General features: G+C 41.7%; 1 long non-coding RNA gene across 3 annotated transcripts in view; it reads right to left on the reverse strand.

Moving 5' to 3' along the window:
* Positions 1 to 17,881, reverse strand: part of LOC124079915 (uncharacterized) — a 47,771-nt gene that overhangs the window by 13,483 nt on the left and 16,407 nt on the right. For all 3 annotated transcript variants that reach the window (XR_006847522.2, XR_009225016.1, XR_009225015.1), the window contains exons 3-4: positions 8,256 to 8,397; positions 2,789 to 2,879 (exon numbers count right to left, since the gene is read on the reverse strand). This is a non-coding gene — a long non-coding RNA (uncharacterized LOC124079915). The remainder of the gene's footprint in view (positions 1 to 2,788; positions 2,880 to 8,255; positions 8,398 to 17,881) is intronic.

Genomic DNA, 17,881 nt, shown 5'->3' on the forward strand with positions numbered 1-17,881 from the left:
ATGGTGAGGAAAGAGGAAGTGGAGACCAAGGGAAGGAGGAAGCAGAGACCACCAGATTGCACCAGGGACCCATGTGTCTCGGCCGCATGGACTTCCTGAACACCAAAACATCAGAGAGATGATCCCCAAGAAAAAGAAAACAACTGAAAGGGTGTTTGAGACAAAAAACCACCACCAGCAACAACAACAACAAACAAACAAACAAACGAAACTATTATATCTGAAGGATCTTAGTTTTCTCCAATCCCCAACTTCCTTCTGCTTTCTTCATACTGTTATTCCATCAGTAGTAGACCCCATTCAAAGATAAGTAATAATCAAAAGGGGATTTATGCCTAGAAATTGCCGAGAAAGAAAATATACACAAAAGGCTGATTAAAAAACACACACACACACACACACACTAAAAGGGAGTTACCTAATGAAACAGAAAAGATGTTCAGATAAATTCTCTGTATTCTCAAAGAAAATTCAGACAATACCATTTCTATAAAATGATTCCAAAGGAAACACCTAAAAGTCCAAAGAGCTGAGCCAGGTACAGTGACACATGCCTGTAATTCCAGCAACTCGGGAGGCTGAGGCAGGAAAATTGCAAGTTTAAAGCCAGTCTCAGTAATTTAGTGAGACCCTCAGCAACTTAGTGAAACCCTATATCAAAATAAAAAAAATAAAAAGGACTGGGGTTGTTGTTCAGCAGTAAAGCACTCCAGGGTTCAATCCCCAATACATGCCCCCACCCCCCAAAATGGTTTTTTTTCCCTTCAACAAAGAGGTTACAAAATAGCAGAAAGAGGTAAAAAGTAAACTAGTAGATGCAGGATAAAAATGGAAGAGTAAACCATGATAGAGATGGGATCTATGTTAGAAGCAACAGAACATAAGATAAAAATAACTAGTTCAGCACATGGGGGACAGACTCCTGGAAATCACACAAAATGAGACGAACAACAAACCCTACAACTTGCTAATGATTATGGAGAAAATTAATATTGTTAAAGAAAACCAAGAAAAGAGAGGTTGTCGTTTCTGAAGGTGAATAGTCACTTTTGAAGAAGGAGGAAAAAAAGGAATTAAATATGATTTTTTTTTCAAAGTTAAACAGAGCTTCCTTGAAACAAGGATGATTTAAATCTTCTGATCAAAAGGCTATACATATTCCGAGAAAAGTTGATATAGATTGTTCAACACCAAGATATATCTTACTGAAGTTAAGAAACACCAAGGATAAGGAAAAATCTCACATGGGTGTCCAGTTAGGAAACCATGTGCAGAGAGAAGAATCAGAAGACAGAGGACCAACATCTCAAATGTTCTGAAGGAAATAAAACACGACTCAAGGACTTTATATACAACAATAAAGACAACAGACAGACTGTGAGGATGGCCTTAGCCTAAGCAACTCCATTTTAAATAAACCTGCAGTCTCACCCGGCACCAGCCACAGAGCCCTCCAATATGTCAACAGCCTGATAAAGACATGTAACTTTCCACAACCTGATGAGAGTCAGAGTGAAATCACATGTCATTTGCCTTCGCCCTGATAAGAGTCAGAAGTGTAAGATCAGGGAGGAAATCACCAAACCATATGTCCTGAAATGTAAAATGTCACTAAGAAAACTGGTAATAGCTCATAGGGACCCAAAGGGGAGCAGAATTCCAAAATTTAGTATAAAGGTGGAGCAAATGAATAGACATTAGAGCTAGCCAATACTGATGCACACACACTAGAGAGCCTGATGAGGACCTGGACTGACATCCCAACTCTCTTCATCATCTACCTGATCCTCTGCATCATCCGCTCCGCTCTTAAACTCTACAGCAGCCTCCTAACCCTAGTGAGAATGGTGACATCTCCTTACAATTGTCTCCTCAACTGGCTGTCAACTCCACATCAGGAGAAGCCTCCATGAGTTCCTGACCTGATCACTGCAGTCTGAGTGAGTGTGCATCTGCTGGACTTAAGGCCTAAGACTTGAGACTAGATCTGGCACTTGAGCTTATCATGCAGAGGGAACGTCTGTAATAGGTCTGTCATGATTAAGTGTATTTGCAGTGCTTAGAGTTGACTTAGAATTGTTTGTTTTGAATTGATTATGTCTATTACCGTGCCCATCATTAAAGATTGTCATTTTCTTGATTAAGAACCTATAGAGTGAAATTCTATTGAGTGATTTGAGTGAATAAAACTTTGAAAAGGGCAGAAGTGCATGGACATTCTTTATTTCTCCCCTCAACTGCCTAAGTTGTGTCTTTGCCCACCGTGGCACAGACAGTCTCAAACATGTAAAACCTCAGGAAATAAAAGACCCAGGAACTTTCTGGAAAAACATGAATAAAGTGCATCCAACCAAGAGATGTGTCAAAATAAATTCTAGAATGAAGAACCTGGGTCTCTTGGTTTCCTAGGAATGCCATAACAAATACCATAGATCAAATGTGTTAGAACAGCAGAGATTTGTTGCCCCAAGTGATGGAGGCCAGAAGTATGGAAGCAAGGTGTTCAGAGGCAGGCTCCCTCTGAAGGAGCTAGGGAAGGATCCACCCTGCCTCCTCCAGCTCCGATAGGCAGGCATATTCCTTGGCTTGGGGAAACTGACTGCTCTTCACTGTATTATCCCTGGTGTCTTTTCGCATCGTCTTTCTTCTGTGCCTGTGTCTAATTTTCCCCTTTTTATAAGGATTAGTCATTTGGATTAGGGCCCACTCTTATGACCTCATTTTAATTTGGTTACCTCCATGAAGATCCTATTTCCAAATAAGGTCACATCTTGAAGATTCAACATACCTTCTCTTGGTGGGGAAGGCACAATTCCATCCATAACACTGGGGTAACACAGGTGTGGTCAGTACTGAGTCCACTAAAGACAGAGCAAAAACTAAACAACAGAAAGATATGGTTAGACAGCAAAATGAAACGAGGTGAACACTGCCAAAGGAATATAATAAAAATCAAGAATAGAGTCAGGCAGTGGGCTGAACTATGTGTGGATAATTCCTCACCTTTCATAATAGAAAGTCAATAGACATTCATTTCAAATTGAAAATGATCTTTTAAAAAAAACAATTGTATATTCAGTCTTCTAATGTTTTTCTTAATTCTAGAATGATATCTTTGAGGAACTATTATATCTTGTACTGATGAAGCAACCAATTTAGTAATTCTGAGTGTTTCTTCTGTTTTTCTGATGTTAAATTCAAGTAAAATTATATTTAGTTTTTTAAAAAATCTAAAACAGTATGCAGAATACCATCCTATTTTTAAAATTGTATTTGTTCATCCATCCACTCATTCATCTACTGAGTCTCAAATCATATTTGATAAATGTGGGGATGGTTATCTCTGGGCAGTGAGGATTTACAGTAAAGGGTCTAAAAAAAACTGATGTACTTTTCTATATAATTTGAATTTTTTACAAGAATATGTGTTATTTTGAACAAAAACAACAAAGTCATTCTTCCGCCTTTCTCCACCAAGCCCCTTCCTGCCAAAAGCTTTCTCTGTAGGCATTGGGGGTGCCGAGAACCATGAGATCAGTCCATGTCCCAGCCAATGTGATGTTTCTGGGTGTTAAGGGAACTTCCTAAACCTGGGGCTTGCTTCACACTACTGTGGCAGAAAACTCCTTCGACAGCAGATGCCGCCACATGTGTCAAGAACTTTATACAGTCATGCTCAACACCCAGAGAAGCCCCATGACCTCCAAGTTCAGCAAAATGAGTCAGACTTGCCCTCTAATTTCTGAGAGAAGCTAGCATTCACTTTATTGCGACAGCAAAAAAGTCAGTGCTCACATAAACCAATCAGGAAGTTGCCTGTGTTCTGGGGCCCGCTACCAAGAGGGCTGCTCTGTGTGTCCTGAGCTCACAGCCATGTGACCAAGTCCTCCACTCTCCTCGAGGCCCGATTTTTCAACAGGAAAGGCATCTGTACATAATGGTTGTCATCATATTCACAAATTATTGTTCCTCCTCTTCTATCTGGTTGTCCCCTAATGTTTGGCAGGAAATGTATCTTTTATTACTTTTCTTCCTGTGCTTTCTTGGGAAACCAGGAAACTTCCCTAGCAACAACAAAAATCAAAAAAAAAGTGGAGTCTGTGCCATAGGGCAGGGGATCACATGTCTCCAGGGGACAGACTCAATAGACAGGTTGTCATAGTAACATAGAAACAGAGGCAGGTGGTAAGCCTTCAGTGAATGCTGAGCAACGGGGAACCTAGCAGGAGCCCATAAGGGCAGCACCTGCCAGCTACTGACTGAGACCCTTCTTGGAAAATATTGTCTATGTTTACTATTTGCTTTTTTCTTTTAAACAGAAAGATTACTATTAAACATACATAAAATCATTCATGAAAACATACAGAAAATCAATTCATTTCAAATAACTACAGGTCATATTGAGAATCTAAGTTCTATAATTGTTGCAATCTGTCCGTCTCCTCTTTGCTCTCTAGATACTTCTAAGATTGGTGCTAATTATTCAAGGAGTCTGGGTTGTCTCTGAAGTCCCATCTATCTAGACAAAGCAGAAGGGACCATCTTACCACCCACTGCCCTAACCTTTGGATTACCAGTGCTCTCCTTACTCACACTAACTTCTTCACACAAAATAATAAATATAGCTCTAGAGACCTCTGTTTATTAAAAACGTGGTTTCATTCACTCAGTGAAGGTAGATTAGAATCCCTTCTCATCACCACATCCTACCATCTGCCTCTTAGCTCACCACAGAGGCTGATGGCAGTCTCTGCCTTATTCGTGGCTATGACTTTAGCCATCGGTTACATTTCCTGACAGAGCCTCTGTAGCCCAGAGAAGGGTGCTCCTGAACAGAAGTGAGACCATTCTGGAAGCCCCAGAGAGGAAGTTGACTGAGACTTGCAATACTTCCCTGGTTTCGTCAGAAATTATGGCCTCAAGGGATCAGCAGATGCTGTCTGCAGAGAGGAAGTTTGACTGCTCTCCCTGCTGGTCACATCCCCTCAAAGGACTTTCTCTCCCCAGAGAAAAAATGGAGAGATATAGCTATTCTTCCCCTTTGCACCCAATGATGTCAGCCTGCAGACAATTCTATGTGAAAATGAAGACTAAGAGTCCTCAAGTAGACTCAGCGTGAACTTAAGAGGAATCCCCGAAATGCTTGGATGTGTCCTGAGAACACAAATGGAGCCAACTCATTGAGCTCTGGACTTGGGAGTTTTCATCTTTCAAGAACATACTTCCTTCCTGTATTTCTAGTAACTACTGTTTCTGACTTTTCTGGAAATCCCACCAGGCACCCTGATTCTCTTTTCCATAAGAATTAAGTCACAAAAATAGAACCATGAGAAAAGTTAGCTCGACCTCTTTGCCCTCTGAAATGTGCTGGTGGAAAGAGCCTGGGGCAAGCAGGGAAGGGCAGAGCCTTTCTAGCCATTCTTTCAGCTCAAGGAAAAACAAACTGAAACACAGAATAAAGAATATTTTAAAATAGTTATCCACAGGAAAGGGAGTTTGGAGGGAAAGCGTATATACTGGGACTACTTTAGTATTTGGGAAAGGAGTTTTTAATGTGAGATCCATGAATTGGCTTTGATAGAATATATGTTTTTGTGTCTGTACATTTTTCTAAGGAAAGGGTCTATATTTTTTTTATAAATTCTAAAAGAAGTCCCTGGCCCATCCCCACCAAAAAGTAAGACTTACTCACTTAGAGGATAACCTAGCTAAACTAGTTATTTATTGCTATGTAGCAAATTACCTCCAAACATCTGGGTAACATAACTAATATTTGTTATCTCACAGTTCATATAGGTCAGGAATTTATGACAATTTAGCTGAGAGATTCTATTCCATCATGGTCTTTTATGAGGTTGCTGTCAAGAAGTCAATAAAGGTTGTCATTATCTGCAGACTTAACTGGGCTAAAGAATGGTTATCCAAGATTATTGTCTCACATGGCTATTGGCAGGAGGCCTCAGTTTCTTGGCATATGGATCTCTCCACGGATCTGCTTGAGCATCCTCACAACATGGCAACTGGCTTCCCCCAGAGTGAGTGACCAAGAGAGAAAGCAAGAAGGAAATAAAAAATGCCTTTTATGACTATATCAGAAGTCATACATTGTCCTTCTATCACATGCTAGCCAATAAAAACACAGTCCACTCTCAAGGGGAGAAAATTAGGCTCCACTTTTTGAAGGGAGAAATATCAAAGAATTTGTGAAATATTTTGAAATTACCAACTAATAAATAGGCCTTACTTTATAGTCTTGATGAGAAGCAAATTTCTCTCCCTCTGTTCATTCCTCCCCTTTCTACCACCAGATCATTTTTCAGAATTTGGGGCTAACCCAGGGGTGGAGGGCTTCTCTATGATCTTGAAACTACTAAATTTTGGTTTCAAATTTTTCATAGGGATAATAATAACACCTACTTCATAGAATTGTTGTATGAGGATTAAATGAAATTCTAGATTAATAACTGCTAAAAAAAATGTTAGCTATAACAATGGTAAGCCCCACCCCCATGCTAATCTAGAGATTTCCAGTTCTATTCAATAGAATCATACATTTATGGATTATAAATCTTCAAAGAAGGGTTAGAATTATTTATGGAGGGCTGGGGATGTGGTTCAGTGGTAGAGTGCTTACCTAATATGCATGAGGCCCTGGGTTCAATCCCTAGTACTACAAAAAGAAGTGATTATTGATATTTACTTTGTGGAATAAGAGCTACAGGGCAGAGAGATACAAAAGAAGTTAAAAACACACTTGTAGTCCATAGTTCTAAAATCTGATTGAAATTATATATATTCATAAAAGAAAAGGATGTTTTAGAAATGCAGTGACACCATCTCTTTGTTGAACAAGAGAAATTCCCTGCCTTGAGTGTAATTTTGAAGATGAGATTCAGGCCAAAGAACATGAATAAATATTTGATTGAAAAGGTATGCTAAAGTTTGAAGGGGAACCATAGAAAGTGTTTCAGGGACCATTTCAAAAAAATAAAAGAGAAAAGAAGAATTTATGAAGTAAATAATTCAGACAAAGAAATAGACTTAAAGAAGATGAAAAAGAACAGATATTTCTCCAATGGAAGAACTAATTTAAACCATGGTGATCCCCAAAGGAGAAATTTTGTCACATTTATCAATCTATTTGTTGGAAAAGAAAGATATTTTGTTAACCCTTACAGCATAAGAACAGTGTCTATTAGGCTTCTATAATCTTAAGACAGTTATAGCTACTGCAGATACGTTTAAAAATTACTAAGAAAACGCTTCTCTGATTCAGAGTTTAGGTGAAAATATTAGCTGGCAAACATCCCACAAATCTGATTCCTTCCTGCTCAGTTGTTTTGCTTGTCCCCTGTGGTAAAAGGAACTCAAAAAAGTTAGATTAATATGACACATGATTGTTTTGGGGACTCCAATTACTAAGCATTCAAATAAGGGGAGATCCTTGCACTAAAATAACCTCTGTTGAGTAACAAGTAGAAGAAAGTAGCATTTCATATGGTTTTATCCCCAAAGGCAATTTTGACTACAAAGAAATCATTCATTCTGGGTCAAATCAAAGGTCATGAAAGGGACCCATAAAAACACTTTATTTGTCCTGAAAATTTTGTGAAATTATTGAATTTGATTGCCAGTACTTAAAAATCAGTTGCCATTCCCACAAACATCTGGATTTGTAGCCTCTCATGAAAAAAAAAAAAAAATTCAATCTGGCAGCTCTAGGTCTGCATTCCTGGCTGAATTGAGGCAGGTAGAATGGAGGAAACATTATATCCAGACAGGCATTTCCTCTCCAGCTTGCTGCAGTCCCCACCATGCCCTATCACTTTCCAACACTAAGGCCCAGTCGTCACACATCATCTCAACTGCACCACTGTATTTCTTAGCATCATGGTTCAGGAGATGGGCTAGGGAAGCAGATAGTTTAGTGTCGAATCTGGTGCATTAACTTTCTACTTATGTGGCTTTGGAAAAGTTGCTTAACTTTTCAGCCTGGGCTTTCTTATCTGCAAATTGACATTAATACTGATTTCCTCCTCATATAGGGTTGCTGTGGGGATTTAAATGCTTTAGACAGCATCAAATAAGTGTCTTGGAGAGAGATGTGGCTCCACCTCATCCTCTTTAATCTTTTGTTACCCACCTGGCCTCCTGAAGGCAATGAGTTTACAGTTTAAATAAATATGTGATTACCATTTTAATGGTTAATAATGGATTATTAACCAAATTGAACATGTCCAGAAGATTTTCCTTACCTTTGAAAATCACTTTATGGGACACTCCTTAGCTATTCTCATCAACAAAGCCTTGAAACATGATCCCAAGAGGATCACAGAACTGCATCTCTGCCCAACGCAGCCCTGGGCTCAAATCTTCATCAAAAGACACCACATACTCCTAACAAGACAAATAGGAGAAGACACTGATGACACTTATAGCAGCAAATAAGTGGTATCCAGAATAACACAAAGAACTTCTAGAAGAAGTTAAGAAATAGACAACCAGTTCATATAAAAAGAGGCAAAGAGATGACCATATGATTCACAGAGGAAGGAATGGAAATAATCAATAAATGCATTTTCAGATGCTCAGTACCCTAGTAATCTAGAAAATAAAGGTTAATATTAACAAAATTTCTTTTCATACCCATCATATTGGCAAATATCCAGTAGTTTAACAATATCACCTAGTGTTATTTGCATCAACCAGTTGAATTTAGATTGACCCATCCTCTCTGAAGAGTGGTTTGGAACTCTCTAGAGAAGCTGTTTATCCAAGGTTTCAGAAATTCCACTCCCAGGAATAAATCCTAGAGAAACCCTTGCAGAAATTCATGAGACAGGTACAAAAACCACTCATGGGCATATTATTTGTAATATCCCCAAACTGATAATAAACTAAATGTTCACTGGCAGAATAAAGTATGACATATTCATAACAATGGGGTAACACAGATTCCACAGGCATCAATAAGAATGAGTCTCAGGTTGGGGTTGTGGCTCACCAGTAGAGCACTCATCTAGCATGTGTGAGGCTTTGGGTTCGATCCTCAGCACCACATAAAAATAAATAAATAAAATAAAGGTATTGTGCCCAACTACAACTAAAACATAAATATTTTTTTTTAAAGAATGAGTCTCAAAACATCAGACACTACCCACGGTGGCTCACACCTATAATCTCAACAATTTGGGAAGCTAAGGCAGCAGGATCAGAAGTTCAAGGCCAGCCTCAGCAATTTAGTGAGACCCTGTCTCAAAATTAAAAATAAAATAAGGTCCAGGTGTCTAGCTCAGTGGTAAAGTGCCCCCTAAGGTCAATTCCAATCCAAAAATCTCCACCATATTAGGCACAAAAAGCCTAACATATAAGATAGCATGCAAAGCAGTACAAACAGTCTCAACCTAAGAATTTTTTTTTAACTTTACAAGGGTGCAAAAGCAGTATGCATTTGGTAGAAACTAATCTTTGAATTTTGAATATGAATCTTTCCCCAGGCTGATGGTAAATGGCACCACACCCCCTCAAAACTCACTGTGACTGTGAGTCACAGTGCCCTGTCAGCCATTCAATCCCAAGAGTGAGCAACAGAGACTCGAGGGTGAACTGTGTTGCTAACATTTTTTGGACACAAGTTTTCAATAAGTGATATGAAATATTCAACAATTTCTTATCAAATAGACTTTGTGCTAGTTGGTTTTGCCCAACCATACAGGCTAAGGTAAGCCTTCTGAGCATATGTAAGGTAAGTGAGGCTAAGCTATAATATTCAGCATTTTCAACTGGTATTGGGATGTCACCCCATTGTAAGTCAAAGAACATCTGTGTGACATATTGTTGGGGATACATGCATAAAAATGTATGGCAGCCAAGTGTGGAAGCACATGCCTATAATCCGAGTGATTCAGGAGGCTGAGGCGGGGAGATTGCAAATTCAACAAGAGCCTGGGCAATTTAGCAAGGCCCAGTCTCAAAAATTAAGGAAAAAAAATGGAGATGCACTGGGGGTATAGCTCAGTGGTACAGCACCCAGGGTTCAATTCCTAGTATCACTCCCCAAACTGGGCATGGTGGTGCACACCCGTAATTCCAATGGCACAGGAGGCTGAGGTAGGAGGATCACAAGTTCAAAGCCAGCCTCAGCAACAGTGAGGCACTAAGCAACTCAGTGAGACACTGTATCTAAATATAATACAAAATAGGGCTAGGGATGTGGCTCAATGTTTGAGTGTCCCTGGGTTCAATCCAGGGTACCTCCTCAAAAAAAAAAAAAAAAAAAAAAAGAAACCTAGTACTATCCCTCCAAAAAAACTCATGGGAATAAAAAGAATACCAAAATTAGGATATTGATTAGCTCTACAAAGCAGAGAGGGAAATGAAACCAGAGTTGGGTTTGCAAGGGGCTTGAGCTATATTAGAAATGCTTTATTTCTTGAGTTTGGAAATGATGACCAGTTGTGCATTGTATCTGTCCTTATACCTTTTATATTTATTAAATATGATAAAAACAAATTTAAAAATAGATAACATGTTAGTTTCTAGTTTTCAGTTTTCCTGTCAGTTAATTTAAAAAAAAATTTTCCAGGTTGTATTAATTTCTTGTAGACATATAGCAAATTATCAAAAAGATAGTGGTACAAAAGAGATTATTATCTTGTAGTTCTGGTCCCCTCCTTCATCTTCAAAACCAACACCACACCATCTTCAAATCTGTCTCTCTATCCGGTTTCTGTCATCACATTTCCCCTGATCAGCGCTGCCTGTCTTCCTTTTATAAGAATCCTTTTGATTGCGGTGGGTTCACCAACATAATCCAGGGTAATCTTCTCACTTCTCAAGATCCTTAACTAATCACATTTGAAAAATCCCTTTGCCGAGTGAGGCATTAGGATGTAAACAGCTCCGTGGGGCATTTGGCTGCCCATCACAGATGCCTGAAATATTTTGGTATGCCCCAGTGCGGTGCTCTTGTGGCTCTGGGAAAAGCCCCTATCCTGTGTAACTCTTAAATATCTGAGTTGGTGGTGTCCCTGCCTGATAGAGACCCAGATGACCAGAAAGTAGCCAAAAGGCGAACCCCAGAATAACAGCAGAGACTGGAAACTCCACAGCTGGAAAGAGCAGGCGGGTCTCAAAAACTACCCGAACAGTTAGGTCTTGAAATTTCTTCTGAGCAGCTGGATCAATTTTAACACATAAATCTGGTCACATCGCTCTCCTGGGTAAAACCCCTTCATGACTCCCCCTGGGCTTCAGAATAAGGAACAAAGTCCTTAGTGTGGCTCTAGAAAGTTTCCCAGCCTCTGTCCTATTAATTCTCTCTCTTTCTCTCTCTCTCTCTCTCTTTTTTTTTTTTTTTTTTTTTTGTGGTACCAGGGATTGAACTCAGGGCCACTCAACCACTGAGCCATATCCTCAGCCCTATTTTGTATTTTATTTAGAGACAGGTTCTCACTGAGTTGCTTAGCACCTTGCTTTTGCTGAGGCTGATTTTGAACTCATGATCCTCTTGCCTCAGCCTCCTGAGTCACTGGGATTATAGGCGTGTGCCACCACACTGGGCCCGTCCTATTGAATTCTTTATCGGAATCATTCTTTATTGACAGGGGCTGTTCTGCACTTTGCAGGATGTTTAGCAGCATCCCCGAAGCACCCTCCCCTGCCCAAACCCCCAACACACACTTGTGACAACCTTGCCAAAAGTCTCCGGAGGACAGGAAGCCTGTTCTGGGAAGTCCTACAGGATCTGGCCTATTTTCCCACCCTGGAGTCTCTTGTTTAGCCACCTGAGGGACAGCTCAGCTGAATATAGCCCCTCCAGCCTCAAGACTTCTGTGTACAATTCCTCTCCAGGACTGCCCTCCCGATCTCTTGTCATCTGGCAAACTCTTTATGTCTCAGTCAAATGTCTCCTACTCAGGGTCCCTTCCCTGTCCCTTTCTTTAAAGCTGGTTACTATGGGCTGCAGCAGCCCCTACCCCACCCTTCTACCAAGCCCCCCTTCACAGCTGCTTTCTCCATACAATGCCACCTCCAGGAGGGCAGGGACCACAGATATCTCATCCTCTCACAGTGCCCGTGAGTGGCAGCTACTGGGTCTGCATTGTCTCATGACCATCGGACTACTCAGACTACTGTCACCCAGCCCATCACGTCCCACATCCAACACCCAAAATAGGAATCAGAGCATGAAGCCAGATAGTCCCAAAGGAAAGCAAGTAACTTCTACTCCCTGTTGTGTTTGGACTGTGTTGGCCGCATTAAAGTTTAAACAGTAACTTGGGGTGTGATCTGAAAAAGAGTCCAGTGAGCCCAGGATTCCTAAGACTACACATCAGGAATTTGTTGCACTCAGGCGCCTATCAAATTATGCCCTCCCAAGGAAGGGGTCAGCACTCTGAGCTTGGAACCAGCTGCCAGGGCTCTGGGAATGGAAGGGACAGCCCAGTGGGGCAAGGGGCGGGGCTGTCACCTGTCAGCTCGGGTGCAACAGACCTCACCCAGTGCTTCCAAACCAGAGACATCTAGACCCTGGCAAGGTTCCCTCTTGCTTTGTTTTTTTGCAGTGTTGGGGACTAAACCCAAGGCCTTGCACATACTAGGCAAATATGTTCTACCACTGAGCTACACCCCCAGTTCCCTCTTCTCCACCCAACCTGGGATGTCTAAGTGCAAATAAAGGTGAACGCACTACAGAAACTCAGCCCTGAGCTCACCAAATAATAGGTTACTTGATTAAAAAGTCACAGCTGAGACTCTGAAATAGAATCCTCTGCATAACATTGAAAAAACAAAGCCCAGCCTCTGGGTGGTGGCTGCCAGAACTTCCTATGACAGGAAGCCAGGCTTCCTCAGGCTTCCCTGATGTCAGTTGGGGTTCACCTGGCCCCTCCCTGCTCCCCACAACCTCTCCCTGTCTTCTGCTCAGGCCCCTTCCTCAGAGTTGGCTAAGCCACCATTCTGAGTTCAAGTTCCTAACCTCAGTCAACTTGCTGATAAATATATCCTTGTATTATTCACTTAATAAGTTCCTTTAAACATGTATATCTTTCTCCAGAGCAAAAACAGTTATTTTCTGGTTATATAACTAATATATGCTTGTTGTAAAAAGGGCAAGCAACTTAAAAATATAAGGAAGACAAAAATCATCTGAAATCCTATTACCACGAACACATTGGTGACTCTCGATTTCTATCTCTTTATCCAAATGCACATACAATATGATTTTTATGTACACAAGGCAAACTTTTTTGTTCAAATAAATTCAAAAGTAAATGCTCTATTAGCATCATTAATATCAAACTCAGTCACCAGAATGATAGGTAACACCCTAAAACACAATGAAAAAACAAGGTGATTAAATATCTAGAAAGACTCCAGAGCCCTCCAAGGCTCCAAAGCCTGAGGCCAGTCCCTAAGGGTTAATAGAGAGGGGGTTAGCAACTGTTGGTGTCGGGTGGGGGGGTGGGGGCGGTGTTATAGATGCTATTAAAAGAAAATTAGAAGGAAAAATTCCTTTACTTTTACTATTATCTGATTCCATGTCTGTGAGTAGCTGAAACATTCTGGGGTGCTCCCAAGCATTTCCCATATTCTACAAGGAACACAGGGGACAGAACCCACAAGTACAGAGGCTGCAGACTCCACTCACAACCACGGAGGGGAGAGGTCCTGTGTGCACCAGCCTTCTGTCCCCCAGAGCCTCAGAAAACTATGAAACTTCTAACAGCATCTCTGAGACATAAGGTCCCAGTCTCTCCAATCCCAGAGGCTTCACTCTGACCATCCCATCTTTCCTCCTTCCATAGCCAGTGGGAGTTTCCAAGGTTTATACTCCTCCTTCTCTGCATCCAGAACCCACATTCCTGGGCAGGAGAACCCAAGTCTCCTATGTGTTGGGGACTGTTTGTTGCAAGAGGACCCTTCCCAGAAGGAGAGAACAAAAGCAGTCCTGTGATAGGGTGAGGCAAAATTGAAGAAGGTGCCCACCCTTAGCTGTTAACCATGAACTTTCGTGACCCTGCCAATGGGTGCTGTGCTTGCCTCATCCTTGTCTTGGTCCTGGGCAACAGAGCTGAGACATAAACAGCTCAATATACAGTGCTGGGACAATTGGATGCCCATGTAGAAAAAGATAAAACTAGATCCTTATGCCAGACACAAAAATAAATTCAATGTGGATCTAAAACTTAAAAGTAAGAAGAAAACATGAAAACTTTTTGGAAAATATAGAAAAATAGCTTTATGATTTGAGAGTAGAGATTTTTTTCAGACACCAAAAATAAAGCCACAAATTTAAACGTTAATAAACTATGTTATGGTTGTCTGTGATTACCTTTGTAAAGCCACCATAATAACCAAAGTTAAAAGACAAAGTATAAACTGGAAAAAAAAATTTGCATTGCCTATAAGCACAAGAGGTGAGTTGTAGCTTAGTGGTAGAGCACTTGCCTAGCACCTGTGAGGCATTGATTGGGTTAGATCCTCAGCACCACATAAAAATAAATAAATACACTGGATGTGTTGCGCATGCCTATAATCAATCCCAGCAGTTAGAGAGGCTGAGGCAGGAGGATAGAGAGTTCAAAGCCAGTCTCAGCAAAAGTGAGGCACCAAGCAACTCAGTGAGACCCTGTCTCTAAATAAAATCCTTAACCTGGGGATGTGGCTCAGTGGTTGAGTGCCCCTGAGTTCAATCCCCTGTACCCAAAAATAAATAAATAAAATGAAATAAAGGTATTGTGTCCATCTACAACTTTAAATTTTTTTTTAAAAAGGTGAGTATCCAGAACATATAGGATAATTTTTTAAAGTGGGGGGGGGGGGTCTGGGGGTGTAGCTCAGTGGTAGAGCACTTATCTTACCCTGGGTTCAATCCCTGCACCTAAATAAATAAATAAATAAGGAAAACTGGACAAAAGAATAAACAGGAAATTTATGGAAAAGAAAAAAAAATTAGCTGCACTACTAACCAGGGAAATATAGTTAAAATTAAAATGAAATGCCTGTTCCTACCCATCTGATTGGCAAAAATGTAGAAGTCTGATAATGTCAAGTGTCATGAGAAACAAGAAATCTCTCTGCCGGCAGCTGGGTGCTGAGTCAGAACAGCCTGTTAGGAGGAGAGCCTGGCCCTGCCCAATAAGGGTAAATGGGGTACATGTAGCCACTTAACTGGTTCCTACTCTGCCCTCAATTTTTCTGAAACATGATTTCCTTCATCTTTCTAAAGTTCAGCTCTGAACACAAACCCTCTCTTTTAGATGTTTTCCATGGTTCCCTGCTGCCTAGAAAGAACACTGAACTCTAAGTGGACATTTTGGCCTTCACAATGTAATCCCAACCCACTTTTCCGTTTATATACCCTCTGTTCTTACTGTGTTCTTACTGCTCTTCCTTCAAAATTAACAGTCTAGGCTTGGCTTTTAAGTCCTTAACCTCATGGAGTATTAAATAGGGAGAAGAGTTGCTCAGGGATAATGTGATTTGATACTCTTATGTTATAGAAGAGAATACTGATGTCCAGGGAGGCTGGGTGCTCTACCCAAGTCCCCTTAGCAAAATAATCAAAGACCCCAGCTTTCTGATTCTGTTATTAGGGCTCCTAACACTGCACATCTCTTCCAGGGCTGAAGTATCACAGGCCCAGTTATGGGATAGTTGGGAGCCCAATCCATCTAGTTCTTTTCATGTTACCTTAATTGACATAGCCCAAGGGTGACAGCCACCGTTTGTCATAAGGCAAAAATATCTCAGGACATTGGAGTAGGAAAGTACTTTCTGTGCTGGTCCTGAATTGGGATGCCCTTGTGTTCACCTTGTCAACAGGGAGCAGCCAGAGCTCTGTGTCACTGTAATTGGGTTAGTCTTGTGGGTTTGTCCCCCTTCCCCCAGTTGTCAAAAGAGATTACACAAAAACGTAGGGCTGCATCCACCACAGCTCAGGTGCAGCCCAAGGCCAAGACGGGGGAAATGCAGTCATTAATCACCTGAGTACCTGTGTGTGCCAGCCACACTGCCTTCTCCTGCAGCAACCACTTTTGCTCCAGCCAGAGCTCAAAGGTCTCCCTGAGAGATGCAGGGCCCTGGGCAGGGCCTTGGTGCAGACACAGGGAAGGTGCCAGAGCCTGCAAGGTTCTGTATTCACCTTGCCCACATCTCTGTGCCTCAACTAGGAGTGATATCAAGTAGCAAATTAAAGCACACGTGACAGGTCAAGAGGGAGACCAGAGAAGAAAGGAAATGCTTTTCTCCTGCTTTTTGAATGTGGGCCCTGCATTTTCATTTTGCAATGGGACCCACAAGTTGTAAAGCAGGCTCTGCTCCCCCTTCGCCAGCCCAGTATTTTCTAAACACAATGGATGGGGTGGGGGTGACATTGCTCCATCAGAACCCCACAGGGGCCTGGTAAAGTGGTGTTGCCCTAGTTGGGACCAGCGATCCTAATGTTGCTCAACTAGGGCAAGCAAAAACACCACCTGGAGAGTGTTAGAAATGGCGATTCTCAAAGCCCAGTCCCACAGCTCTGACTCAGGAGGTGTGGGAGGCCGGAGAGTTTGCACCCTAGCTGTGCCGAGGCTGTGACTTCTGACCCACACTCCCAGGGCCACTGGCAACCCTTTCATTTCCCAGATGAGGCAACAGAAGCCCAGATGGAGGTGCCAACCCAGTGGCACTCCCCTTCTTAGCGCAGCACGCACCACCAGGTCTCCCTTGGCCAGCACCCCCACACCTCCTGCAGCACCACCACAGCTCTCAGGGACTTTGAGGAAGGGTGGCATGAGTCACAACCTTGTTCCAAACATTTTCATAGTGTGAGGAGCAAATGAGCATCCTAGCAACTCAAAGACCCCTTTCCCACTTCTCCCTCTGACCCATGAGGGAAGGCAAATAGCACTGGAGAACAAAAGATCATCTTTCATCTGTCCTGAGCCCCAGTTTCCTTAATAATAACTAATAAGAATTTACCAGGCATTTTTTATGCACTGATCCTTTCCACAATCCTATGTGACAGGTAATAATCCAGATTTTACAGATAAGAAAACAGGGAGTTTAGATAATGTGACTAGAGTCATGGAACCAGCACACTCCAGGCGGGATCTGAACTGATGACTCCGCTTCACCAGCTCCTCAACCCCCATCAAAGAACACCATTGTGGGAAGTGCAGGGCAAGGCTCTGACTGCTGCATCAAACCCTCCTGTGGGTTGGTTCCACTCAACCCACAGCTCCCTTTGAACATTCCCTCAGGTGTGCTCTGCTTGCTCACTGCACCCAGGCAGCTCTCTGGCCTGATCCAACACGATCCCAACACACTTCAAGTGTGCCAAGCCTGCGGCCTCTGGTGCACATTCAACCTTCTGAAGCCAATGTATCTCCAACATTGCAACTTTCTCGTGGGAGCCAGGAAGAGAGAGAGTCTGCTAGAAAAGAGGAATTACTATCTTAGGTAACCTAATCAGGAAAATGACCTTCTATTAACTTTGCCACATGCATTGATTAGAAGCAATTCATGGATCCTGCCTACCCTTAAGAGAAGGGATCACATAGGTGTAAATATCAGGAGATGCAAATCACTAGGGTTCATCTTGGAAGCTGCCTGCCAGTCATAACCAACAGAGAACTCCAAGTACTCAGAGAAAGTTCTAGATTCAAACCTGGATTTCCCAAGTCATTATGAAATTGTATTTATTAAGGGAGGAAAATAGATAATATTTTAGTCAACAGTTTATTAGCTTGACTTATAGCTTTCAAGTATTTAAAGATGTGATATGTGGGCTTCCATCCACCAATACCAATGTTAGGGACAGGCCTATTCAATGCATATGTCCTGGCTGTCACCTCACACAGGGAGGACCTTGTGGGCAGGAAGGACCTCATGG

The sequence above is a fragment of the Marmota monax genome, unplaced genomic scaffold, assembly GCF_021218885.2.
Source record: "Marmota monax isolate L192 unplaced genomic scaffold, Marmota_monax_Labrador192_F-V1.1 WCK01_AAM20220418_F8-fsc00015, whole genome shotgun sequence".
Lineage (NCBI taxonomy): Eukaryota > Metazoa > Chordata > Mammalia > Rodentia > Sciuridae > Marmota > Marmota monax.